A 25,308-nucleotide genomic window follows, 5' to 3' on the forward strand; every position below is an offset into this window, starting at 1 on the left:
CACACCGGGTTTCTAATGGCAGTATCTAGAAGGTTCCTTGCCTTTTCATGGGGAGCCACACATGACTGCTTGCTCTTCTTCCCATGAAGATAACATTAGACTCAGATGGTTTAAAAGATGAAGAGTCTTGGCCAGGCATGGTGGCTTGCTCCTGTAATCCCAGCACTTTCGGAGGCTGAGGAGGGTGGATCACGTGAGGTCAGGAGTTTGAGACCAGTCTGGCCAACATGACGAAACCCCATCTCTACTAAAATTACCGAAAAAAATTTAGCTGGGCATGGTGGCATGTGCCTGTAATCCCCAGCTACTTGGGAGTCAGGAGTTTGAGACCAGTCTGGCCAACATGACGAAACCCCATCTCTACTAAAATTACCGAAAAAAATTTAGCTGGGCATGGTGGCATGTGCCTGTAATCCCCAGCTACTTGGGAGGCTGAGAGAGGAGAATTGCTTGAACCCAGGAGGCAAAGGTTGCAGTGAGGCAGGATCACACCACTGCACTCCAGCCTGGGGGATAGAATGAGACTCTGCCTCAAGGCAAAAAAAAAAGATGAAGAGTCCTGATACATTGACTTAGTGGTCTCCTGCTGTTCCTAGGACAGAGATGTAATGCCCTGCAAATAACAGGGTACTCATGGCCAAATCTGGGGTGGGGCTGGGATGGGGGTAATAATGACATCAGGAAGGTATCTAGTTGTGGCAGAATCTGGTTAGTTGTTGAAAAAACAGTTTCCCTGTATTCCTTGACATACAGGCTGACAATTCCCCACCTTACCTGCAGTTGACTATGTCCATGTGACTAAATTCTGGTCAAGGGAACATGGAAGGAAGTGGCGTATGCCAATTTCATCAACAAACCTCCCATGAGGTTTCTCTCTTCCCCCACCTCTCTCTCCTGCCAGGTGCAGAAGATCCTGAAGGTCTCCCAACACTGAGGGAATGTCTGAGTCTTGAGACAGAAAGACCCTGGGTCTGGGAATCGCCACCATACAAACGCCCTCTCCAACTATAGAATACCCCGAGTTATCCGTACCACCATGAAAAACGGAACTTCATTGTGTTCCACCCCGGAGAGCTGGGGTTGCTTGTTACTGCAACATCCTTGCCCACTGTTCCATCAGCTCTTCGTTGGATCTTAGGAAATGTCCTTTACATTCACCTGCCCTGGACAATCCACTAGGTTGTTTGTCCTCAAACTAAATGGCCCCACACTGCTGAGATTTTGTAATGCTTCAAGTCTGTTTGTTTAGTTGTTTTTTTTTTCTTAGACAGAGTCTTGTTCTGCCACCCAGGCTGGAGTGCAATGCCATGGTCTCAGCTCATTGCAGCCTCCGTCTCCCAGGTTCAAGCAATTCTCCTGCCTCAGCCTCCTAAGTAGCTGGGATTATAGGCACCTGCCACCATGTCCGGCTAATTTTTGTATTTTTAGTAGAAATGGAATTTCACTGTGTTGCTTAGGCTGGTCTCGAACTCCTGACCTCGTGATCTGCCTGCCTTGGCCTCCCAGAGTGCTAGGATTACAGGCGTGAGCCACTGCATCTGGCCAATGCTTCAAGTTTTTATAGGTTTTCTCCTTCTTTCACTTTGGTTGGTATATTTAACCCAAGAAAACCCTCTTATTCCTTCTAATCTATTTGGGAAACTGAAGGAGTAAATGTGTTGAATCGTTAACCTTACTTTGAGTGTCCTTGTGAGTCAACAGGGTTCTGGGTCCACCAGGGCCTCATCTATGAGTACAATTCAGAATTTTTTGGTGGTCCTTTTTCTCCTTCCCAAGAAGCTTTTTCCTATTATTTCCAGATTTCATAAGTAGACTAGGGTCACAGAAATATGTATTCTGCCTAAGAAAACTAGGATATCATTTTTATAACTAAATCCATGGAAGTGACATCAAGTAAACTTTGTTGAAAACAGCTTGCTCACTTCATTCATTCACTATTCATTTATTCAGTTTACTGTCAATGGGAGAGGGGAGAAGAAACTGAAGACAGATGAACGTGAAGAAGGAAAATAAGTTAGAACCATCCCTCACGCCTTGCTCTGTCGATATTCCTCTTACTTTTTTCATAAGTTGTTAGAGGGCACAATAAAAACTAAGATATAATTTGAAATGGAGTCTGCCTAATCCCAAAGCCTAGCTTTCTACCTTTGCTCTTCACACAGCGATTTTCTGGAGCTGTCTACCCTCACCACGTTGCTGCATCTCTAGAAAGATCCAGGGCTTAAACAATTATGTGCTTCTTATGTGGCAACCTAAGAAAAGAGAAGTGATCTGTTTGATGCCTGTGTGCGCCCCTCTTTAATAAAGCATGGCCTGATAGGTTTCTCAATCTTTAGGGAGCTCTGTTGGGGGTTAGGCAGCAAAGATTCTGCCTGCCTCTACCTTGCAATTTCTATGAGAATAAATTCAAAATGGTTCCCGAGTTCAGCATGTGACTCCCACTTCTGTGGCCAAAAAAACAAGACAGCTACTGTATTGAGTGCACTCTACTCATCAGGCACTCTGAGAAAGAAGGTGACCTGGCCGGTATATATGGGTCTGTGGAAAGACAAAGCATTTTTATATAAAACCATTGACTACCATTACAATTTTGAAATATGTTCCCTATAAAAAAATACTGAAGTCAATACATTAGTTTAAAAGGACATAAAAAGAGTCTTTATTCTGCCAATGTGAATGTATGTGCTTCCACAGCAAGCCCATAAAGGAAATCTAGAGGCCACTTCATGGAGTACTCTGCCACTGTCAATGTCTACTCTACAAAAGATGTCATTCTTTTATACATTCTTTTATTTTATTTTTTCTAGAGACAGGGTCTCGCTCTGTCACCCAGATGGGTGTGCAGTGGTGCGATCATAGCTCAATGAAACCTTGAACTCCTGGGCTCAAGCAATTCTCCCACCTCAGCCTCCTGAGTAGCTAGGACTATGGACTCACCCTATTATACTCAGCTAATTTTTTAAAAAATTTAGAGATAAAGTCTTGTTCTGTCACCCAGGCTGGAGTGCGGTGGTGCGATCACAGCTCACTGCAGCCTCCAACTCCTGGACTCAAGAGATCCTCCTACATAAGCCTCCCAAGTAGCTAGGACTACAGGCTCATGCCACCATGCTCAATAAGTTTTTAAATTTTTTTGTAGAGATAGGGTCTCACTGTGTTGTCCAGGCTGGTCTCAAACTTCTGGCTTCAAGTGATCCTCCTACCTCAGCCTTCCAAAGTGCTGGGACTGCAGGTGTGAGCCACCACGTTCAGCCTCTTTCTAAATTCTACAAAAAACATGCATTCATATTATATCATGCAATGCCATGTAAGTCATGTTTTAGATATGCCACGGCCAATTTCTATTGCATGAGGAGTTCTCAGCATCATAAAGGTATTTGAAGTTTAAGTCTACATGTTGTAAAGGTGATGCTCAATGCTCAATTCTCAGACTAGAACCAGAACTTCCACAACTTCATATTTTTAAGAATATCAAGCAACTTTCATTTACAACAAACTATAAAGGGGTTAACTTTCTCTTTAGTTGGCTATTGTCAATAAAATGTTTACTTAGCCTAATGACTGACTGATACCAAAGAAGGTATAAAGACTCAATTGTTAAGAAACAATGATGTAGAAAGTTGACTGAGAAAGGGATGAAGATCTTCAAAGACCTTCAAAACATAAATCCAATTACTGCCACCCATAATCAAATGTGTATGTCTAAGTCTTCCCCAGGGAAATACACCTATGCCTGTGCCGCTGACCTGATGCAAGCTCATCCTTAAGGTCATCCCTCCCCAAGACTGACTCTGAGTGTGAGAGATAACAGACTATAGTTGCTGATGGGGAGGCTATCAGCTTGTCACAGACATTAAAAATATGGTTATCGGGGCTGGGCTCGGTGGCTCACGCCTGTAATCCCAGCACTTTGGGAGGCCGAGGCGGGCAGATGATGAGGTCAGGAGATCCAAACCATCCTGGCTAACACGGTGAAACCCTGTCTCTACTTAAAAAGAAAAAAAAAAAATTAGCTGGACGTGGTGGTGGGCACCTGTACTCCCAGCTACTCAGGAGGCTGAGGCAGAAGAATCTCTTGAACACAGGAGTTGGAGGTTGCACTGAGCTGAGATCGTGCCACTGCACTCCAGCCTGGATGTCTCAAAAAAAAAAAAATATATATATATATATATAAAACCATATAAACATATATATATGCGAAGATAACCATATAAATACATATATAAACATATAAATATATATATATATGGTTATCCTTGAGCTATAGGTGGAAATTTGTGAAATAAGTGGTGAAAACAAGGGTATAATGGCTACATAAACCCTTTCATACCCAACATAGAGTGAGAGACAAGCCCGAGAAAAAACAACACAGCCAAAGCCAGCCAGAACAGCATGACAGGGTGTGCTCACTAGACCGGATTATGTAAGTTGAAAAGACATGGCACCTGAGATCGGGAGTTTGGTGTTTAAGCATGCATACTCTTTTTCTGTTTTTTCTTCCATAAAGCTCAGTGTAAACTTTTAGGGAAGCTAATTTTCAGGTTTGGTACCTTGGGAACACAGCATCCTCTACCTTGCCAGAATTAATGGGGGCATGAATGGCCTTTTCCTAAGTAGAATGGTGATTTAGTAGAGTTTTTATGTGTGAGTATAGTCCAACAGTAGACCTGACACTTTTATCAAGAGGAGAGAAGTGTCAACTTGAAAGACGTGCTGACACAGTTTATGGAGACTGCTAGGGATAGAGTAGGGCAATCCTTCCCTTCTTTTTATTTGGAGGGCAGGGACCCCTTTAGTAGGCTGACCTGGCCATTCATTCAGTCCAGCCTAAGACGCAGGCTTTCTGCTCCACATGCAGTGCAGGCAGACGCTGTGTTGACATTGTTTTTAAATCCTCCTTCCTCACCTAGAATACATTGTTCTTCGATGTAGGCATGCAAATATCTGTTGAATGTATTATTTCAATTATGGACACCAACACTACCTGGCCGGTAAGTATGACCCAGAAATAATCTTTGACTCCTTCCTCTCCATTCTCCAAATCCATTAATTACTAAGTTCTAGTATTCTACCCCTTTAAATGCCTTTGAATATGTTGTCCCCTTTTCCTTTCCTGCCATTCCCCGCAATGCCCTCAAATGGATAGGCTCTCATTACCTATTATTAATTCCTAACTCACCTGCCCCCTGTCTCTCCCAGTTCTGGCCGTCCTACATACATTGTCACCCATTTCACCATTATATACACACCAACTCACTGAGCCATTTCTCTAAACAAGAACTGGGAACTCTGTGTCGCCTGCTACCTTAACTTCATATTCCTCTGCCAGGTCTTAGTGATCAGTTAGCTCTGCCTTCCCCACAGCTGTCAAATTCTCCTTCACACCGATCTCCAGCAATGCACGCATCACTCCGCTGGCCCCTCCAGCATATCCCATGCAGGCCATCTGTGTCCCTTCCTCATGCTTTTGTTCCTCTGCCACTGTGCCTAGAATGACCCCTCAGTTTCCTCCATCATCACTACACATCCTATTAAGGTCCATGTCAGGTTTGCTTCTCATAGGAATCCCCGATGACTCCAGTCTCTAGCCATTCCTCATTCCTCTTCTGAACCTAACACTGGCACCCCATTACAAATTCTCAGTTGTTTATTGTCATGGATACTGCTCTATAATTGCTTCCTGTGAATTGGGATCTGTGCCCTCAACTAAATTTTTTTTTTTTTTTTTGAGACAGAGGCTCGCTCTGTCACCCAGGCTGGTTCAGTGAAGTGGCCAGATCTCGGCTCACTGCAACCTCTGCCTTCCAGGTTCAAGTAATTCTCCTGCCTCAGCCTCCTGAACAGCTGGTATTACAGGTATGCATCACCATGCCTGGCTAATTTTCGTATTTTTAGTGGAGATGGGGTTTCACCATGTTGGCCAGGCTGGTCTCAAACTCATGACCTCAAGTAATCTGCCTGCCTCAACCTCCTAAAGAGTCAACTAGATTTTTTTGAAGATAATTTTAGATTTAATTTTAGAAGATAATTTTAATTTTGCCACAGAAAGTGGCAAAAATAGTACAGCGCTCCCTTGTACCTTCCACCCAGTTTCCCCTTATGTCAACAGCTTACAAAACCGTAGAACCATGATCAAAACTAGAAAGTTAACCTGGGTCACGACTTCTCAACAAACCTTAGGATTTCACCAGTTTTTGCACCGAACAGGTTTTTTGTTTTTTTTTTTCTTCCTGTTTCAGGATCCCATTTAGACTTTTACGTGGTTCTATTTCTTTAGTTTCCTCTAATCTGTGGCAGTTCCTGAACCCTTCCTTATCCTTAAAGACCTTGACATTTTTTAAGAGCAAGCGTCAGTTATTTTCTAGAAGGTCCTTCCATTTGGGTTTGTCTGTTGTTTTCTCTCGATTAGAGTGAGATTATGCCTTTTTAAGGAGGATATCAGAGATGACATGCCCTTCTCAGTGGGACACACGATGTCAATATGTATCACTGGTGACATTAACCTTGATCACTTAGTTAAGGTGATATCTGCCAGGATTCTTCACTGTCAACTTGTATTTTCTCTTTGTAATTACTAAATGTTTTAGAGAGGGCTATTTTGAATTTCTACAAATTTCTTGTTTCTGCATATATTTTTGCCTACTCATTCTAATCCACATAATCCACGTCTGCTCATCCACTGGTGGAACTTTCTCGTGGCAATTCTTACTATGAGTTCTAATGAAGTTTTCATACTCCTTCCTTCCTTATTTTTTTATTAACTGAAATTCTGCAAGAGTCATCCCTTTTCCCTTATTTATTTATTCATTGGAATCAACCGGTATTTTATTCTTTGGGTTATAATCCAGCATTTATTCCCTTACTCAGTTATTCTAAGCTGTAGCTAGATAATGTACCACTTCAGAGTAGACATGGCCTGTGTTACAGGTTATCCCTTGTGTCTAAGACAAGGACAGGCACACAGTAGGTATCCAGTTCATTTGTTCATTCATTCGACAGATTATGTTGAGGACCTTGTGTTAGGTGTTAGAGTTGCAAGAAATAAAACAATTCCTCTTCTCAAGTGATTTACAGCCTAGTTAGTAGAGACTCACATGCCCATCTGCAAGTCCCTGTTAAAAGTATTAGGCAAAGGCCGGGTGTGCTGGCTCATGCCTGTGATACCAGCACTTTGGGAGGCCGAGGTGGGCAGGTCACGAAGTCAGGAGATCAAGACCATCCTGGCTAACACAGTGAAAACCCGTCTCTACTAAAAATGCAAAAATTAGCTGGGCATGGTGGTACACGCTTGTAGTCCCAGCTCTTCTGGAGTCTGAGGCAGGAGAATCACTTGAACCCAGAGGGAGAGGTTGCAGTGAGCCGAGATCACGCCACTGCACTCCAGCCTGGGAGACAGAGACTCTATCTCAAAAAAAAAAAAAAAAAAAAAAAAAAAGGTATTAGGCAAGTACAGCAATGGTCCAGGAGGAAATATAGTAAACTCCAGCTAGAGAAAAAGGGGTGTGGCGACTGGCAGGCAGGAAAGACCTCCTTAAGATCAAACAGCATCCTGCTCTCCTTCTATTGCACTGCTTGCTCTATAAAAATCAATGGGCATATAAAATATCAAGAGACGCAGGCCATCACAGTTAGCAGGTACTCCGAGCCCCTGAATCTTCTAAACTAATTCCCCAAATCAAACCTCAAGGGCACACTATTTAGGAAGATTTAATGTAATAAACTCAGACTCTTTATATAGTGACTATGTGCTTTTCCAGGAAAATTGGAAACAGCTAAGGTTAAAAAAAAATCTGAAAAGCCATTTGTCTTAATCCAGTCTTCAAATCCAATTTCATCGTTTTTATTCCTTCACAGGGAATAATGAAGAGCAAATAAGGACTATCATCAGTCAAAGATGGACTCCCTAAGTCTCTCTACTTAATTCAGTTTTCTTGTACTGCTCTTACTGCATTTTCCAAGCAAAGCTGTTCTTTTCTACATATGATAGTTTAGCCCTGCAAATGTCCTGAGGAATAATAAACAAACAGTGGGGGCACATTTTCTGCCACAAATTACACTCTGCAACATTCTTCATCCAAAGTATTTTCAATTCCAAGCAAGCAAAGACACAAGGAAAATACACTGCCTTGTTGCATGAACTGCACACAATAGAGAATTTGTACTCAGACTCTTATTGACACTCAAACCTGTTAATATGTAACTCCTACTATTGTTCTAAAGGATGAATAAGCAAACTCTCCTGCACACACAATGTTACATCATGCACTTTAATTATAATAGTAAATATTGCCGAAAGGAATTTTACTTTCACTGTTTCATGTCACCCTTTCTAATTAATGTCAATGTGTCTTTTCCATGTAAGAGAGCATACAGCAGAGGCACATATGTGTTGTGTCTTTGCGAATCTGCCCAAATGCACACATATTCATGAATGCACATACAAACAAGCTCTTATGCACACAGATTCACCCCCATGTTAGCATGCATTTATAAATAGAGCTTGCCCCACCCCTGAGCATGCATGGAGTATACCCAAACAGCATACAGTCCAGTTGATTTCGTTTTGTTAACTTTTATACGAGATTAAGATAAAAAGCTAAAAAAAGACAAGTAGACACTTGACGGAGTCTGTGATTAAGAGAGAAGCTAATGAGACAGATGGGCTGATGCATAAAGGGAACTTCGGCACGCCAGCCCACACGCGGTAAAGATTTACCGTGCTATGCCGTCTCCATTGCAAGTCTTCATCGTGTGGCATGCTACTTATGTTATTCTTGTTCCCAGACCACAGATACCTCCCGCTTTTCTCTGCCCAGACCTCCCTAAATTAGGATTATTAAATGACACAAGATAGCATTATTCTTCTTTAATGCTGTTATTCAAGGTTTACCCAGAGGCAATATTTACTATAAAATCATGTGGTTTGGTTGGGTGGGGTGGCTCATGCCTGCAATCCCAGACTTTGGGAGGTCAAGGTGGCTGGATCACCTGAGGTCAGGAGTTCGAGACCCACCTAGCCATAATAGTGAAACCCCATCTCTACTAAAAATACAAAAATGAGCCAGGCGTGGTGACACACGCCTGTAGTCCCAGCTACTGGGGAGGCTGAGGCAAGACGATTACTTGAACCCGGGAGGTGGAGGTTGCAGTGAGCCAAGATCTCACCACTGCACTCCAGCCTGGGCAACAGAGCGAGACACTGTCTCAAAGAAAAAAAAAATCAAGTGGTTTACAGCTTAACAGAGAGTGGACAATTCTGTTACAGGGCTCACCAGAATATTTTTACAGAAAAATTCTGTAAACACAGAAGAATTTCTGGGCCAGAAAAACAAGGAGCAGAAAAAATAATTCATATGGATTTTTAAATTTTTATAGAACAGATTTTGCCTCTGATACTATTGGCTCTCTAAGCTATTTCCACATGTGATTACTGTCCCTAAGAGCTCACTCCATGCCATAAGAAATTGTAGAGTTACAGAAACAGCAAATGTAGACAGCTCTACAATTTACAAAACATTTTTCAATGCATTATCTCACTTGATCATCACAATACCCCTGTGAGACAGATATTATAATTATCTCTATTTTATAGAAATGAGGGGAAATCCCTCAGATTTTAAGTGATTTCCCTAAGGTCACAAAGCTAATAAATTGCAGAACTGAGATTCAAAACTAGAATTTCTGATACTGTATCTCATTTTCTCCCACTGCATGAATTTTATTAAATTTTTCTTGAATTCAGTTTTGGTTCTATTTTATAATAGTAGACTCTATAAATTCTGCTCATTACATAAATATTTTATGTGCTTCTAAATGAAAGTAACTCTTTAATCCCTAAATTTTTTTTGTAACATTCTCTTTTCTGGTTAAACTAAAATGCCCCGGTTGGCCAGGCACAGTGGCTCACACTTGGAATCCCAGCACTTTGGGAGGCCAAGGCAGGCGGATCACAAGGTCAGGAGATAGAGACCATCCTGGACAACATGGTGAAACCCTGTCTCTACTAAAAATATAAAAATTAGCTGGGCATGGTGGTACATGCCGGTAATCCCAGCTACTCAGGAGCCTGAGGCAGGAGAATCACTTGAACCCAGGAGGTGGAGGTTGCTGTGAAACGAGATTGCGCCACTGCACTCCAGCCTTGTGACAGAGCAAGACTCCGTCTCAAAAAAGAAAAGAAAAGAAATAAATAGATATGCAAAAAAAAAAAAAAAAAAAAAAAGCACAGGTTGCTTTATCGTCTGCTTTCTTTATTCCCTGGAATCTTCCTTTTGAGAGATCTGGTATCCCATTATCTGAGGATCTGATTATTTCTAACTATGTTGGCAAATCTTCCTTTTGCTTTTTAAAAACTCTTGCTGCACATATTGCTCAGTAGCTTTCAATTTTATCCACCACTACTTCCACGCTGTCATCCCAATATGTATCACAATGGCTACCTCTCTCCAGAAAATCTGAAGAGTTCTACATTTTTACTCAACTGCATTTTCTTCTCAAATGTTCCTTCTTGGTCACTGTTATTACCAAGATCCTGGAATTAAACAGAAGAGTCTTCCTTTCTGGTTTGCCACTTCATCCTTCCAGAGCCAGCCCAAAAGGGTACTTGAACATTACTCCTTTTCAGTTCAGTACTTTCGGCTGTTATAAAAGGCTTACCTACATATTACCCTATGCAGGGAGCAAAAGGAAGAGGCAGTTTTGAAAAGACAGATCTATTTATGTGCCAATAAAGCCTGATAACTAGACTACTAGGGAAAAAAGAGAAAAAAAATCATAAGATGATAGCTCAATGGGACATTAGACATGCCCCCTTTTTGGGGGGTATGTGTAGGGGACTCTTGACTGTGGCCACTATATTCCAGCAGTGACACAGGTTACAGCTTCTGGGGCTGAAGTCCGCATTGTCTAAACAGGACAGTCAGACTCTGGGGCAGACCATCCTTCTGTCTTCTTGCCCAACTCTACTTCCCTGTGGTTTTAATAGGATTATTTTGGAATCTGCTATTTCTGTCTCACTCCTTTTCCCCAAACTGTCATATAAGTACTGCAGCTCGACTACTTCACAGCTGCCAAATGTCACTCCAGAGATGGCGGTATTTCAGTGGCAAGTGGAGTGATGATCCCTCTGTGTCATCAGAATGCTCACTGAAGGGGTTAAGCATCTGGAAGAGGGTTGCCTTTGTGCGTGAACGGAGTGTTTCTGTTTTGGTTTCTTTCACTGTCTATCCTGGAGGAGGAGGCCATCAGCTCCACCTGAGCACGATGGAAGACACACACCAAAAACCACTCCACGCAGCTACTAAAATGCACAGGGAAAACATGAGCAGTGATGCTTTTCATAGGTTCTTTTCTACAGGGACTTCAAAGTCTTAAAGCATCAAGGTTGCAAAATGATGGTAATTTTCAGAGGTGGAAGAAACCTCAGAGCGCAAACCACTCATGTTACAGATAGGGAATTTTGAAGCACAGGGTCACAGAGTACCTTGTTCAAAGCCCCCTGACTTATTCCCAAGTCCAAGGGTGTTTCACTTGAATTTGGCTTTATCTGAAAACACACTCAGAGTATCACATCTGTCAGTCAACTCAAGCACAGACCCAGCTTCTAAAGCACACGGCATCAGCAATGAATTTCTTGTTTTGTTTGGCTACGTTTATTTGTTTAAGTACTCAGGAAGGTCTCCACCAAGAAAAAAACAGGGTGTTGAATAGAGGGAGAATAGGACACAGTAGATACAGCAGCAACAAATGTTTACTGGGCATTAACTATGCCCCAGGCCAGGCAATGTTCTCAAGTTTATATGTCTACAATTCCCACAGTGCTCTGTTGCTCCCATTTTAAAAGAAGAGAGAGAGAGAGAGAGAGAGAGAGAGAGAGAGAGAGAGAGAGAGAGAGAGAGAAGGGGGAGAGAGGAATGATTATTCCTGAAGAGAAAACAAGAGAGACAGGATATAACTGCCAACTCAAAAAACTACCTTCCAAAGTTTTACTAAAACATTCAGCAAAAATCTAAAAAAAATACCAGTGATATATTTCTCATTTAATCTGAAGAGATGACCCTTCTTAATACTGCTTGGCATGTAGCTGTTTCTTGCTAATAAAAAAAAAGGACTTCCAAGATGTTCTGCATATTATTTCCAAATCTTATCACAGTTGTTTCAACAATCAGTGAAGGAATAATTCACTATTTGAACACTGATGACATGAGAGGCACTAATGACATTCAGGGAGCATGGGTCTTGAGTTGGGGAGAAAGGGAAATGAATGTTCATTTTCTCTTCCAACTCTAAATACTATAACATCAAAAGCTCTGATATTTCACATTCTGGAGCTTAGAAAACTATTTACATGTTTCATTTCATTTGATAATCTCTAAAAGAAAAAAAATAGTAATTTGAAAAGTACCATAGAACACTGTCATTTTGATACAGCTGTATCAAAGTTGGATTCCTACCTCCAGTTTGGCCCACACTTTGAGTAGCATGGTTTGCCAACACTGAAAGCAGCGTTCGTGTTCCAGCGAAGGTCTGTGCGGCAGTCTGCTCTAGGGTTCCAACAGGAAAGACAAAATTGTAAGCTTTGATATCAGCCATTTTCTAATGTGGTTGAAGAGTAAATGATGGAATAGTCTACCTTATTTCATTAGCGTTATTACAACTATGTGAATGTTTCCATACTGACAATAGAAATCATATGATTTATAAAACTTACAAAGAATAAAATGTTTCATACAGAGGCCTGGTATTTTAAAACTCTAAAGTACTCCAAAATAGTTTAAAAGCTATGCCTACATATAAAACACAACGTGGCCGGGCGCGGTAGCTCACGCCTATAATCCCAGCACTTTGGGAGGCCGAGGCGGGTGGATCACGAGGTCAAGGGATCGAGACCATCCTGGTCAACAAGGTGAAACCCCTTCTCTACTAAAAATACAAAAATTAGCTGGGCATGGTGGCTCGCGCCTGTAGTCCCAGCTACTCGGGAGGCTGAGGCAGGAGAATTGCCTGAACCCAGGAGGCGGAGGTTGCGGTGAGCCGAGATCGTGCCATTGCACTCCAGCCTGGGTAACAAGAGCGAAACTTCGTCTCAAAAAAAATAAATAAATAAAAAATAAAAATAAAATAAAACACAACGTACTTTTGAATCTTTGACCCCATATTTTCTGTTTTTCCTAAAAGAAATCATTAAATGTCTCAAAATAATGCTTTTACCCAAACTGGCGATGAATTATGGAGGCTATCTACAGATTGAAGGAAGGGTAGTAGAAAAGGGAAGGGCACATTTATGCTGAAAGATACATTTTGGGGAAGTCTGTATTTTTTTTTCTTTTTTGTTTTTTTGAGATGGAGTCTCCTTCTGTTGCCAGGCTAGAGCACAATGGCGCAATCTTGGCTCACTGCAACCTCCTGACTCCCTGGTTCTAGTGATACTCCTGCCTCAGCCTCCTGAGTAGCTGGGATTACAGGCACGAGCCACCATGCCCAGCTAATTATTTTTTGTATTTTTAGTAGAGTTGGGGTTTCACCATGTTGTCCAGAATGGTCTCGATCTCCTGACCTCGTGAGCCGCCCGCTTTGGCCTCCCAAAGTGTTGGGATTACGGGCATGAGCCATTGCGCCCAGCCATGTATTTTAAACACTTAATATCAGCAAGATTTTCTTAACCTTAGAAATGTACATTTCAACCTTTTGCTTTTTCCTTTTCAACCTTATGATATGGATGCAGTTAAAGGGTTGAGGAACTTGAAACCCTGCAGTTTTCCTTTTTGTGTTTCTGTAGGATAAAGCAAACATTTCCTAAGAGCTGAGGGGTGGGGTGGGTTACATACAGGGCCTGAAGGGGGAAACACCCCACTTTCCATAATGCACAGTGTGTGTGTGTGTGTGTGTGTGTGTGTGTGTGTGTGTGTGTGTGTGTTGGGCGAGTGCATGGACGCGGAGTAGGGGATGAAATGGGCAACTAAACTGGACTTCTTAAAGAAAGAAAAAAACATCGGGTAGAGTACCTGGCAGAGATGTCTCAGCCCCTGAAGAGAGCAGCTGACTAGGGAGGGATAAGATAGAGAAAAAGGTTTGCCAAAGACAGTAAATCCAAAGCTAAAAATACAGCCTTTACCAAACGCAGGTCAAGGCCTAAGGAGATAAAAGAAATCTCTGAGCAGATCCTGTTATTTAGGAGACCACTAAAAGCACCCAGGAATGGAGGGAGGAAGGTGAGAAGAACCACAATCCCACAAACGATGCTGCGTGGAAGGGTACCAGATAGTAAAGAGGTCAGATGTGACAAATGGAGGGGCTATTCTGATCTGGAACCTAAAATCTGCTTAAAGTGAACTAAATAAAGTTAATTATGTGTGTGTACAAAAGGTAGGATTAATTATATCATGAATCTCACTCTCTAAGGTGAATTACAGTAGGTAAAGAAAATGGATATAGTTAGTAAGACGATAAGGTAAATGTGTTCTGGTGTATCTCAATTCTTCCTTTGGGTAGTTAATAAAAATATCACCATACTGTGATAAAGACAGGGTGGCATCCATCTTTCTTTTTCTTTCTTTCTTTTTTTTTTTGAGACGGAATCTTGCTCTGTCACCCAGCCTGGAGTGCAGTGGTGCAATCTTGGCTCACTGCAACCTCCACCTCCTAGGTTCTAGCAATTCTCCTGCCTCAGCCTCCTGAGTAGCTGGGATTACAGGCGTATGCCACTACCTCCAGGCTAGATTTCTGTATTTTAGTAGAGATGGGATTTCACCATGTTGCCCAGGGTGGTCTCGAACTCCTGAGCTCAGGCAATCCCCCTGCCTTGGCCTCCCAAAGTGCTAGGATTACAGGCGTGAACCACCGTGCCCGGCAACATCCATCTTTCTAACATGTTTGTTTAGTCATAAAAAGTAAAAGACTCTTTTCACAATTTCTTAAGGACATAGATTGTCGATAAGATGCGTCTTTTACATTACCTAAATTGAGAGATCAGTAACCCCACCATCTTTACTGGCCCTAGCAGCTGTGCACTCAGGGGGTGTCTGACAGTCCGCTTCTCTCCTTGCCTTCTTCAGTTCTCAACCGGGTCCAGCTGTCAACAATCACAACCTCACTGTCAGTCCCTGACTATTCTCTGGTTATTTCTGTTCTATGCCTTCCAGATCAACAGGTCTTTCTCCACTGGTTTCTCCAGTTTCCAATTTCAGATGCACACCATGCCTCCTTTTAGAATGGCCCACTTCATCTTTCCTCTTCACTCAAGCCAGTTACGATAGTGTTGACTATCTCCCTGAGGACTATAAGCTCCATTAGGGCCCGTCTCCTGTCTACCTTGTTCTCCTCCCTTATCTTCAATGCCTAGCCCTATACTAGAACACAGAGGCCCCTAGAAAGGCCTTTGCTAAATTAATAAATCAGTGATAAATGAATGGGATTAAAATAAAAGGCGTTGTTTCCATTTCTCACATTTCAAAAGTTGTGCTTTAACTTTGTACTGGCAAAATCGTAAGGCACCCCAAGGTCCCCGTGGGACTTTGCAAATTGACATTTCAACAATGATTTTGCCTGGTCTTGTAGAGAGGTCTTGTACATGAGTGCACAAACGGTTTAGGCAACCATGTGTAGTATACGAACACAACCAAAAACTGCTGACCACAGATCTGAGGTCGCAGCACAATTAATATGGTTAAGTATTCCCCACTCTCCTGCCTCCCTAGAGACATTCATTCTGGTAAACCCTTGATAACCAACACGTCTATATTTCTGCACACCAGCCAGTGATCCACAGCAAGAGAATCCTTTCTTCCTCCCTGAGTCTCTATCGATTTCATAGTTTCGGAGGAAGCCAAGTGCTATTCAAATACCAAATGTTCCATATGGAAGTGTGATTACCATTCCCACTACCATTACGTGAGGCCTTCTACCTACACTCACGAGGTGCCTCATCAGAATCTGGCAGAACATTATGAACTCTTTCCCTGACCTATATTTGCTAACTCATTTGTTGTCCTCTCTCCCTCTATGAACTTATTAATTTTGTTGAAATAACATACGTGTGTATAAATCCAAGTTCTGTTTTCATATTCATCCTCATCATCACTTATAGGAAAATGATTTATGACACATGAAGGAGGTATTCTTAAGCTAACATGTCTTAATTAGGAATTCAGATATTCCTCTTCTGCTAAGAAATACAGAGCTGTTCAAATTAGACCAGAAATTAGGGCCAAAACGAATGCAGCGTCCACATAACACAAGCTCGTTACAGGGAAACCAGTGAAAAGCAGAGGCTGAAGCCACACAAGTCATTCTGTGTTTGTCCCCTTCATGCCAAATAATTCCTTGACCGCTTTTCCTTTCACTTTTCAATGTTATGATGGAGCCAGAGGGTCAAGAGATTCACAAGCCTACAGTCTTCCCCTTCGTATATCTGTAGGATAAAGCACACATTTCCTAAGAGCTGGGGCGGTGGTCGGGGGGTCTCTTCCTCTACCTTCGCTTTCATTTATTTAGTGAAATGAAGCTTATTTAGTAATGACGGAAAGAGATGAGCCAACTAGGGCAGCTCACATATGGTGCCAGACGGTGAGGGACTCTCTCTGTGCCCAAGGCACTTGGTGTACCACAGGAGCTAGGCAGCTCCGGGTGGGAAAGCAGCCCTGCTCTCACCCAACGGCTGCTCCAAGCGTGCCGCTAGCCAGGTGATGCAGACAGCCATGGTTTCAAAGCTCTGGGAAAAATAGGTCTCTGACTTGAAGACTCCCATCAGGCAGTCTCTCCAGGACTGGGATTACCCCACTAATACAAATTAAAGTCATTCAGAAGTATGCTAAACTCTTTTTTTTCAGAGACTAGAGGAGGATGAAAAGAGGGAGGAAAAAGAGGCAAAGTAATTTTGCAAGATTAGGATTATACTGTGGTTTGTGCCAATACCTTACATTTGTTTACTTCTATACTGATCATTTTCTCAAATGATTAAATACTTCTGAAATAGGATTTTTAACAATTTTAGACATTTCATATATATTATCTGCAGCAACACCCAATGGAGAAGGGTACTATTATTATCCAAATTTTACATGCAAAGTAACTTGCCCAATGTCACACTTCGAGAAAACAGCAGAGCTGGAATTTGAGCCCAGGAAGCCTGAAGCTTGCAATCTTATCTACAGCTTTTGCATCATATGGCACTAACATAGTTATATTTAATCATGTTCCCGATATTGGACATATATATATATATACATATATACATACATACATATATAGACACATACATACTTTTAAACTAATGAGCAGTGTAACTTCAGATACATGTCTAATAAAGGCTTATTATTAAATACATTTTTGCTCATTTTAAGAAATGAAAAACTATGCTTTCTACTGAAAAATGATTGCTATCTAGTGATTTCATAGTTGTCTAAAAATACTTTGCCAGAAAGGAAGAACTTAAAATTCCTGAGGACCCTTCTACTCCTTCTGGATTTAATATTATTTCTGAACTGTCGAAATCTGGTAAGTTTCAAGCATGCTACTGCCTAATGGAGGAAGGTTCTACAAAACAGCACAATTTACTAACAAATGACCCCCCAACACCAAAAACCCAAAATACATGGAAACATTATTTTGCATAATCAGTTAGCAAAAGCTCTTTTTGTTTTCAAAATTCCCAGCATTGGAAAATTGTATGAAGCAGACACTCTCATAAACTGCCTCTGGAAATATAAACTGGTATGACTTTATTGGAAAGTAATTTGGCAACAAGTTACCAAAAGCCTTAAAACTTGACAACTCTTACATTTAACAGTCTGCTGCTAAGAAATTAGCTTAAGGAAGTCATTTGTAATGGGAACTAATACAGAGCTATAAGAATATTTTTGGTATCATAAAAGCAAAAATATGACTGGGCGTGGTGGCTCACGCCTGTAATCCCAGCACTTTGGGAGGCTGAGGTAGGAGGACTGATAGAGGTCATGAGTTTGAGACTAGCCTGGGCAACATGGCAAAACCCCATCACTATAAAAAAAAAATACAAAAATTAGCCAGGCATGGTGGCCTGCGCCTGTAGTCCCAGCTATTAATACTTGGGAGGCTGAGGTGGGAGGATCACTTGAGACTTGGAGGTAGCAGTTGCAGTGAGCCAAAACTGTGCCACTGCACTCCAGCCTGGGTAACAGAGTGAGACCTGGTCTCAGAAAAATAAAAAGGCGAAAAAAATCAGAAACGTCTAACTGTCCATTTAGAAGGGATATAAATTAAATAAATTTTAGAGTATTTGTTCAATGGTATATTATATAATCATTAAGAATTATATTGTAGAAAAATATCTGTTGCTATGAAAAATGTTCCGAATTATATTGTTAAGAAAAACAGTATTTTAACAATCTATACTAAGGACCGCTACAATCTCTACTACCATTTGATGGTCGTCTCTCTAGGTGAATTCATGAACACAGCTTTCAGAATTATCAGCAATGCCTTGTCATCTATCCCAACCAGTTACCTCAAAATAAGTAGAAGTTATTTCCTTTCCCACAAAAAAGCAAAGGTTCCATTTTTATGAAAGGGACAGTGAAAAAAAAAAAGATGGAGTCTACATGAACATATAGATACATGTTTATGTTGTGTGTGTATGCTTGTGTGACCAGATATATATATACACCCCCACCCGTATATTGAGGATATTACAACTCAATGATAATTATTTCCCTTTAAAGATCTTAGAGACGTTTACCTGTACCATGTGCTTTCATCACAATGAAGAACCGTAAGCTATCAGCTGTTCCTTGCAGCGGATCTTTTCACGAAGATTTTGCTTGAGTAGAAAGGGTGGCAGTGGAGAATCTCAATGAAAAATGCCTAGACCTGTAATTATAAAAACAATATTCTCACTGAGTTAGGCAGCTTCTGTGGTCTTCGTTCACATTCGCTGAAGTCACAGAAACGGGAAACATTATATTGCATAATCACACACACACACACACACACACACACACACACACTCTCACACGCAGTTTTTCAATCAGAATGTCAAAAACTCAGCAGGCAGAGACACAGCAGGTCCCCAACCCAAGGAATGAGTGGGCTCTGGCCAGGGGTTGCTTCCCTCCCATCTCCTCACCTTAGGGACATCACTATCAAAATAATCCTGTTCCTTCCCCTCTTCCCTGCTTAATGATTCTAAGATTTCAAAGAAATAAAAAGCAATCAGTTCTTCAGAGAAAATGTCAGAAACCTTGCTGAATTTGACGCTCTCTTTCTCTAAGATTCCTTCTAGTCACAAAATTATGCAAATTCTGTGCATATATTTACCATTCCGGCCTGACTTTCACTTTTGAGACTACACATGCCTCTTTGTTGATAACTCAGTTAGGACATGATGTCAGCGATGGCCAAGGTCATCATGAACACTGATGAACATTTACTATGCGCTGGGCCCTGTGCTAAGGGCTTTATGCACATTGCCCACCCCATTGCAGTCTGTGAGGTGGCTAGGAATCATGATTACCTCTGCATTATTGACAAGAAAACTGAGAGTAAACACAGCCAACAGATGTTAAAGCCAGTTTGAGACAACAGTTCACAGAGGCCATGCTTAGGATTCTAGTGCTGTCCCATCACTTCAAAGCTGATCTTGCGATCAACACTTCTGTAGTTAGTATTAAAAAGTATCATGGCAGGGTGCAGTGGCACACACTTGTAATCCCAGTACTTTGGGAGGCTGAGGCGGGTGGATCACAAGGTCAGGAGATCGAGACCATCCTGGCCAACACGGTGAAACCCTCTCTCTATTAAAAATACAGAAATTAGCTGGGCATGGTGGCACATGCCTGTAATCCCAGCTACAAGGGAGGCTGAGGCAGGAGAATTGCTTGAATCCGGGAGGCAGAGGTTGCAGTGAGCCAAGATTGTAGCACTGCACTCTAGCCTGGTGACAGAGCAAGACTCTGTCTCAAAAAAAAAAAAAGTATCAAATCAATATCACCTCATTTCCCCTAGAGTGATATGTCACCTAAGTCTTAAAATTACTAATTTTTTTATTTGATTGTACTTTCATTTTATTTCCCAAGCTCAATGGAAACCAACATGTTCACATTTCAATTGCATGTAAGTTGGTTATTTTAGTAAATTAAAAATGCTAAGTAATCCCAAATCCAGATACCAAAACACTAAGCAGAAACCTAAAATCCACGTCCTGCCTAAGCAGCTAAATTTCATTAGAAACAAATCAGATAATAAAATGAAAAGGCATGTGTCAATTCCAAAGTAAAGATATGAAAATGAAGAGAGGAATTTCTATATATAGTATAGCCATGTCTTAAAAATACTTAAACATGCTTACTTATTTACAAACTCTACATACTAATACAGATCTCATAATCACTGCAACACAACATGGATATGAGCATATCAAGAAATCAACAAAATTATTTATGGATGCCACAATAACTCTCCTTTTGTGTATGTGTAGACATTTTCTTGCCCTATTTTGATTATGCCTCTGCCTTTGCATATAACACTCCCTTTGATTAACATGCCTTTCCCCTCCTTGCCATCTAGAAAATTCCTACTCATTTTTCTGCCAAGCGACGTGGCTCACGCCTGTAATCCCAGCACTTTGGGAGGCCAACTCCTGATCACCTGAGATCAGGAGTTCGAGAGCAGCCTAGACGATATGGCGAAACCTCGTTCTCTACTTTAAAAAAATCATAATAATACAAAAAATAGCCAGGCATGGTGGCAGGTGCCTGTAATCCCAGCTACTCAGGAGGCTGAGGCAGGAGAATGGCTTAAACCCGGGAGGCGGAGATTGCAGTGAGCTGAGATCATGCCATTGCACTCTAGCCTGGGCATCAACAGCAAAACTTTGTCTCAAAAAAAAAAAAAAAAGAAAATTCCTACTCATTTTTCAAGGCCAACCTTGAGCTTCAATTCCATTGTGATGTTCTCCCCATCTATCCCCTAACGGTATCTGGAAATCCAAGCAGAATGGCTTCTGCCCTTGCCTATGTTCCCCAGCTCAGCGGTGGCATCAACATCACTCTGACGTCTTCCTCTTCCAAATCATGCCCCATATTCAGCCATCCAGTCATATGCCTCAACTCCCTCTGCTCCTCCCCTGCACCACCCTGGCTCATCTGGACTCTTCCCCTGCTCCCCTAACACGTCTCCCCGCTTCCCCGCTGCCACCCCACTGCCCCTTGGCTCCTGCCTAAACACATCAGCGGCTTTCCATTTCTACACATGGCCCCCAAAAGCTGGTGTAATCCAGCCCCTGCATTCTTTTCCAACTTGCACTATACCTAGGCTGGCTTACTTTCAATTCCTTAAAAGGACCTTGCTTTCCCAGGCCTTACAGCCTTTGCGCATGACTTCTTCCTTGCTAAGACTTCTCAAATCACCCACTCCTTCTATCAAATGACCTTGTATTCTCTTCTCCTTCAGCTCTCAGCTCAGTCCTCTTCTCCTCAAGGGAGCCTTCCTGACTTCCCCAGCCAGGTCACTACCTCCTATGACACACCTACATAGACTCACCCTTCCTGGTTATAGTAGTCATCTTTGTAATTTTACATTTTTTGGTTGACTCATTGATTAATGCTTGTTTTCCTCCACAAATCAATAAACTCCAGAAGGGAAGAACTGTGTCCACTCTCACCCACCCTTCATCTTCAGGATTCAATGGAGTACTGTACGCGTTATGGGAGCTCAATAAAATCTGTTGAGTGAATAAATGAGCCAAAGAAGGAGAGAAGGACTAAGGGAGGGAAGAAGGTAGGAAGAAGGGAAGGTCATTCCTTAATCGTAATGATTTAATTAGTGTTTATTGGATTAATCTGTAGATCATTTGCCAGCACGCAGAGTATGACATCTCCATTCCTTTGGATAATATGCAAGGCTCCTTGAGATCTGACCCCAGCCATCCGTGTCCCTCCTCCCGCTGCACTTGACCCTCAGCACCTATGGGGTCCCTCCCTGTAGATCCCTGACCCGGCCTTGTTTCCCTCATCTCCACACCCTTCTCTCTTCTGTTCCCTCCAGGCATCATCTTTTCAAATTCACTCAGTCTTCAAATTTCAGGGCTGGGGCTGCCTTTCTATGAAGACCTCCCTGACGCCTTCTGGGAAGCTGGGGCCCTTTTGTCTCATTTTTCTATAACCTTTGTATCTAACCCTATTAAAGCCATTATCATATTTTTTTGTACTTCTTTCTTAAGCAAATCCATCTTTCCCACTACAACGTAAGTCCCTTGAAGGAAAGAAAGAGGTGTCCCCTCATCATGGTACCCCAGAGTTTAGTACAGCAGCCTGGCACATAAACTGTTAATAAATATTGGTTGAATTAAAACAAAAAAAGAAACATGTGTATACACACACACATATATATTATATATATACATTTATATATATTTTATATATATCACACGTACACTCACGTTTCATATTGCAAATTTCAGAGCTAGACATCTGAAATAAACTATTAATAGAGAATATTATTATTAAATGTTGTAAGGCATAATAATTACAAATTCATCTGTAAAACGGGCCAATAACACCTACCTCACAGGGTTATGGGAGTTCACTAAACTACATAAGGAAAATGTTTAGCACAGAGCTCAGTATACACTAGAAGCACCCTATAAATATTGATGGTACAGTCACTATCGCTATCATTATTATTGTTAGGGCACTAAGTTGAATTTACAACTCATGGGCAAAACGTAACAGTTTTATGTGTCAGTATTTTTCATATTAAACCATTAATTAGCATTAGCATCTGTGTAAGGACATAAAATGGCTAGAGAGGCAGTCAGAAAATTAAAGATAAGGAAGAGTCTTTATTCGTTGCAGCTGCAGGACAAATGATTGTTTCGGTAATCTGTGATATGTGTGTGGAGCGACCAAAGCGTCAACAGCAAAGCATTTCTGTACAGAAATTAACTATGAAATCTACATGACAGAAACAATACCTATTGCCATTCAAGTGCTGTAAACACTGAGCTGACATAATTATAAATACTTACTGTAAATTATTTCTTTTGCTAATAAAACAAGTTAGAGATACATATTCGTCCATTTCTGTTAATTACTGGACAGAGTAATGTTACTTCATAAATAAATACTAAGGATTTGACTAATGAATATGTCATAAAATGTCTGAGTTAATAACAAGCACGTTTCACATGTGGTCTATCAGATGCTATTCTAATTTAGAATTGCAGAAATTTAATGAGATAGGCTGCAAACAGGAAAACAGAGGCAAGTCTATTTTGCAACAGTATTCTGGAAAAAAAATAAGAAGGAATTGTTCACAAATGCTACCAGTACATAGGTGAACAGAATGAACCGTTAATAGTTATTTTACGAAACAAACTTACAATTCTGCCCTATATTGTTTTCCTCTTGCATATTGGTCAAATTTAAATAATGTATACTAGTGTTTTATATATGATGTGCTACTGAAATATAAACACTATCATTATTACACTTTGAGATTTCTATTCTCAATTTACATTTATCTCTGATAAAAGATAAAACCCCCAAAGCAAATCATATTTCTGATTGAGGCTTTTCTTCAGAGGTACTAGAGTTATAGGAGAAGTATAAAAATAGTAAATTCATAACATTCTTTTTTGAGACAGGGTCTCACTCTGTTTCTCAGGTTGGAGAGAGTGGTGTGATGACGGCTCACTTCAGCCTCAACCTCTCGGGCTCAGGCGATCCTCCCACCTCAGCCTCCGGAATAGCTGGGACTACAGGCACATGCCACCATGCTTGGCTAATTTTTTAATTTTTGAGTAGAGACAGGGTCTTGCTATGTTGCCCAGGCTGTACTCAAACTACTGGTCTCTAGCAATCCTCCCACCTTGACCTCCCAAAGTGCTGGGACTACAGGTGTGAGCCACTGCGCCCAGCTATAACCTTTTCTTTTACCATGAGAATATTAAACTCCTTTTAAATTGAATTATAATTCTATTCCCTGGCCACAACTATGGACCAGTTTACCCTAAGTATATGGTTCTTTGCAACATAATTAAAATAAAATGAGAAGGTAGAATAGACAAAGCCAAAAAAGTCTTAATTTGCTCATTTCCATTTAAATTCACTATTAATTTCATTATCATGATGCTTATGTTTGTGTCATAACATCTGATGGAATCTTAGCACCACAAGGCAAAATTCTTCATTCATTAGGCTGGTCCTTCCATCAGGATGTCCCCATTCATTCAAGCATTGCTCTTCCTTTAAGATTCAGCTCGATGTCACTTCCTTTGTGACAGGCTCCCACACATATTGCATTTTTCCTGCCGTGTAATGATCTGTCTCCCTTTCTAGACTATGAGCTCCTTAGGGGCCCCTACAAAGTCTCTGTATTTTTCATAACAACCTGCACACCCAGTTCTTTGCACAGAATATACTCTCAGTAAATCCTGGTTTGATGTGTGGGTGAATACACACACTTTGATACTCTAGGACTACGGTGAAAAGGCCACTAATTGTGATTTCAAGTTAAAGGTTAAAGTAAAAAAAAAAAATCCATTTTTTTAGTGAAATGAAACTCAGTGTTTTCACTTCCAGATGCATCAGCATTACATAAAAGATGTTGAAACTATTTTAAAAAATAGTCATGCTGAGCATTTTCCTGTCTGAGAATTAGTCTGAAAATACCAAATCCCCCAGGGGCCACTGGGTGTTCTCAAGACAACTGTTTAGTTAGGTATTGATTCCATGCACTCATTTAATGGAAATCCGGAGTAAGTCTCAACCTCCCCGCCACCAGCCTGTCACTCATTATTCTGCTCAGCTGTTTCAGAATAAGTGAAAATTCCCGGGAGAGCTCTGCCCACCCCTCCCAGTACAGGTCAGCACTTCAGTGATGATGAATCCTAGCAGCAGAGAATTTCAGTACTCGAAGCAGCAGAACATCAGCCCCAACTTACATTTTCCATTTCCATTGTCATTCTTATTCTCACATGGGCCTAGTTCTTACATGGGCCTAGTTCTTACATATCTGCCTTTAATTTTTCAAGACTGAACCCTTGAGCCGTTGACAATGTGCCTGGCTGCATAACATATTACATCATCATGTACATGCCAACTCCTGCCTCACTCAGAAGGCCACATGTTGCTCAGAAGCGAACGGCGGGCTGCAAACGAACAGGTTTCTCATAATATCCTGCTCAGAAGTATTAGTCACTTGGCTGGGCACAGTGGCTCACACCCGTAATCCCAGCACTCTGGGAGGCCGACGAGGGTAGATCACAAGGTCAGGAGATTGAGACCATCCTGGCTAACATGGTGAAACCCCATCTCTACTAAAAATACAAAAAAT

At 41.3% G+C, this 25,308-nt stretch overlaps 1 protein-coding gene across 5 annotated transcripts in view; it reads right to left on the reverse strand.

Annotated features, from left to right (window-relative positions):
* The window catches only part of LOC105733862 (uncharacterized), a 435,752-nt gene that overhangs the window by 236,821 nt on the left and 173,623 nt on the right, over window positions 1–25,308 (reverse strand). For all 5 annotated transcript variants that reach the window (XR_010337548.1, XR_010337547.1, XR_010337546.1 and 2 more), the window contains one exon: window positions 18,713–18,843. The gene's annotated coding sequence lies outside the window, so the exon portion shown is untranslated. The remainder of the gene's footprint in view (window positions 1–18,712; window positions 18,844–25,308) is intronic.

The sequence above is a fragment of the Aotus nancymaae genome, unplaced genomic scaffold, assembly GCF_030222135.1.
Source record: "Aotus nancymaae isolate 86718 unplaced genomic scaffold, 86718_ANA_hifiasm-v0.15.2.pri h1tg000051l, whole genome shotgun sequence".
NCBI classification, from domain to species: domain Eukaryota; kingdom Metazoa; phylum Chordata; class Mammalia; order Primates; family Aotidae; genus Aotus; species Aotus nancymaae.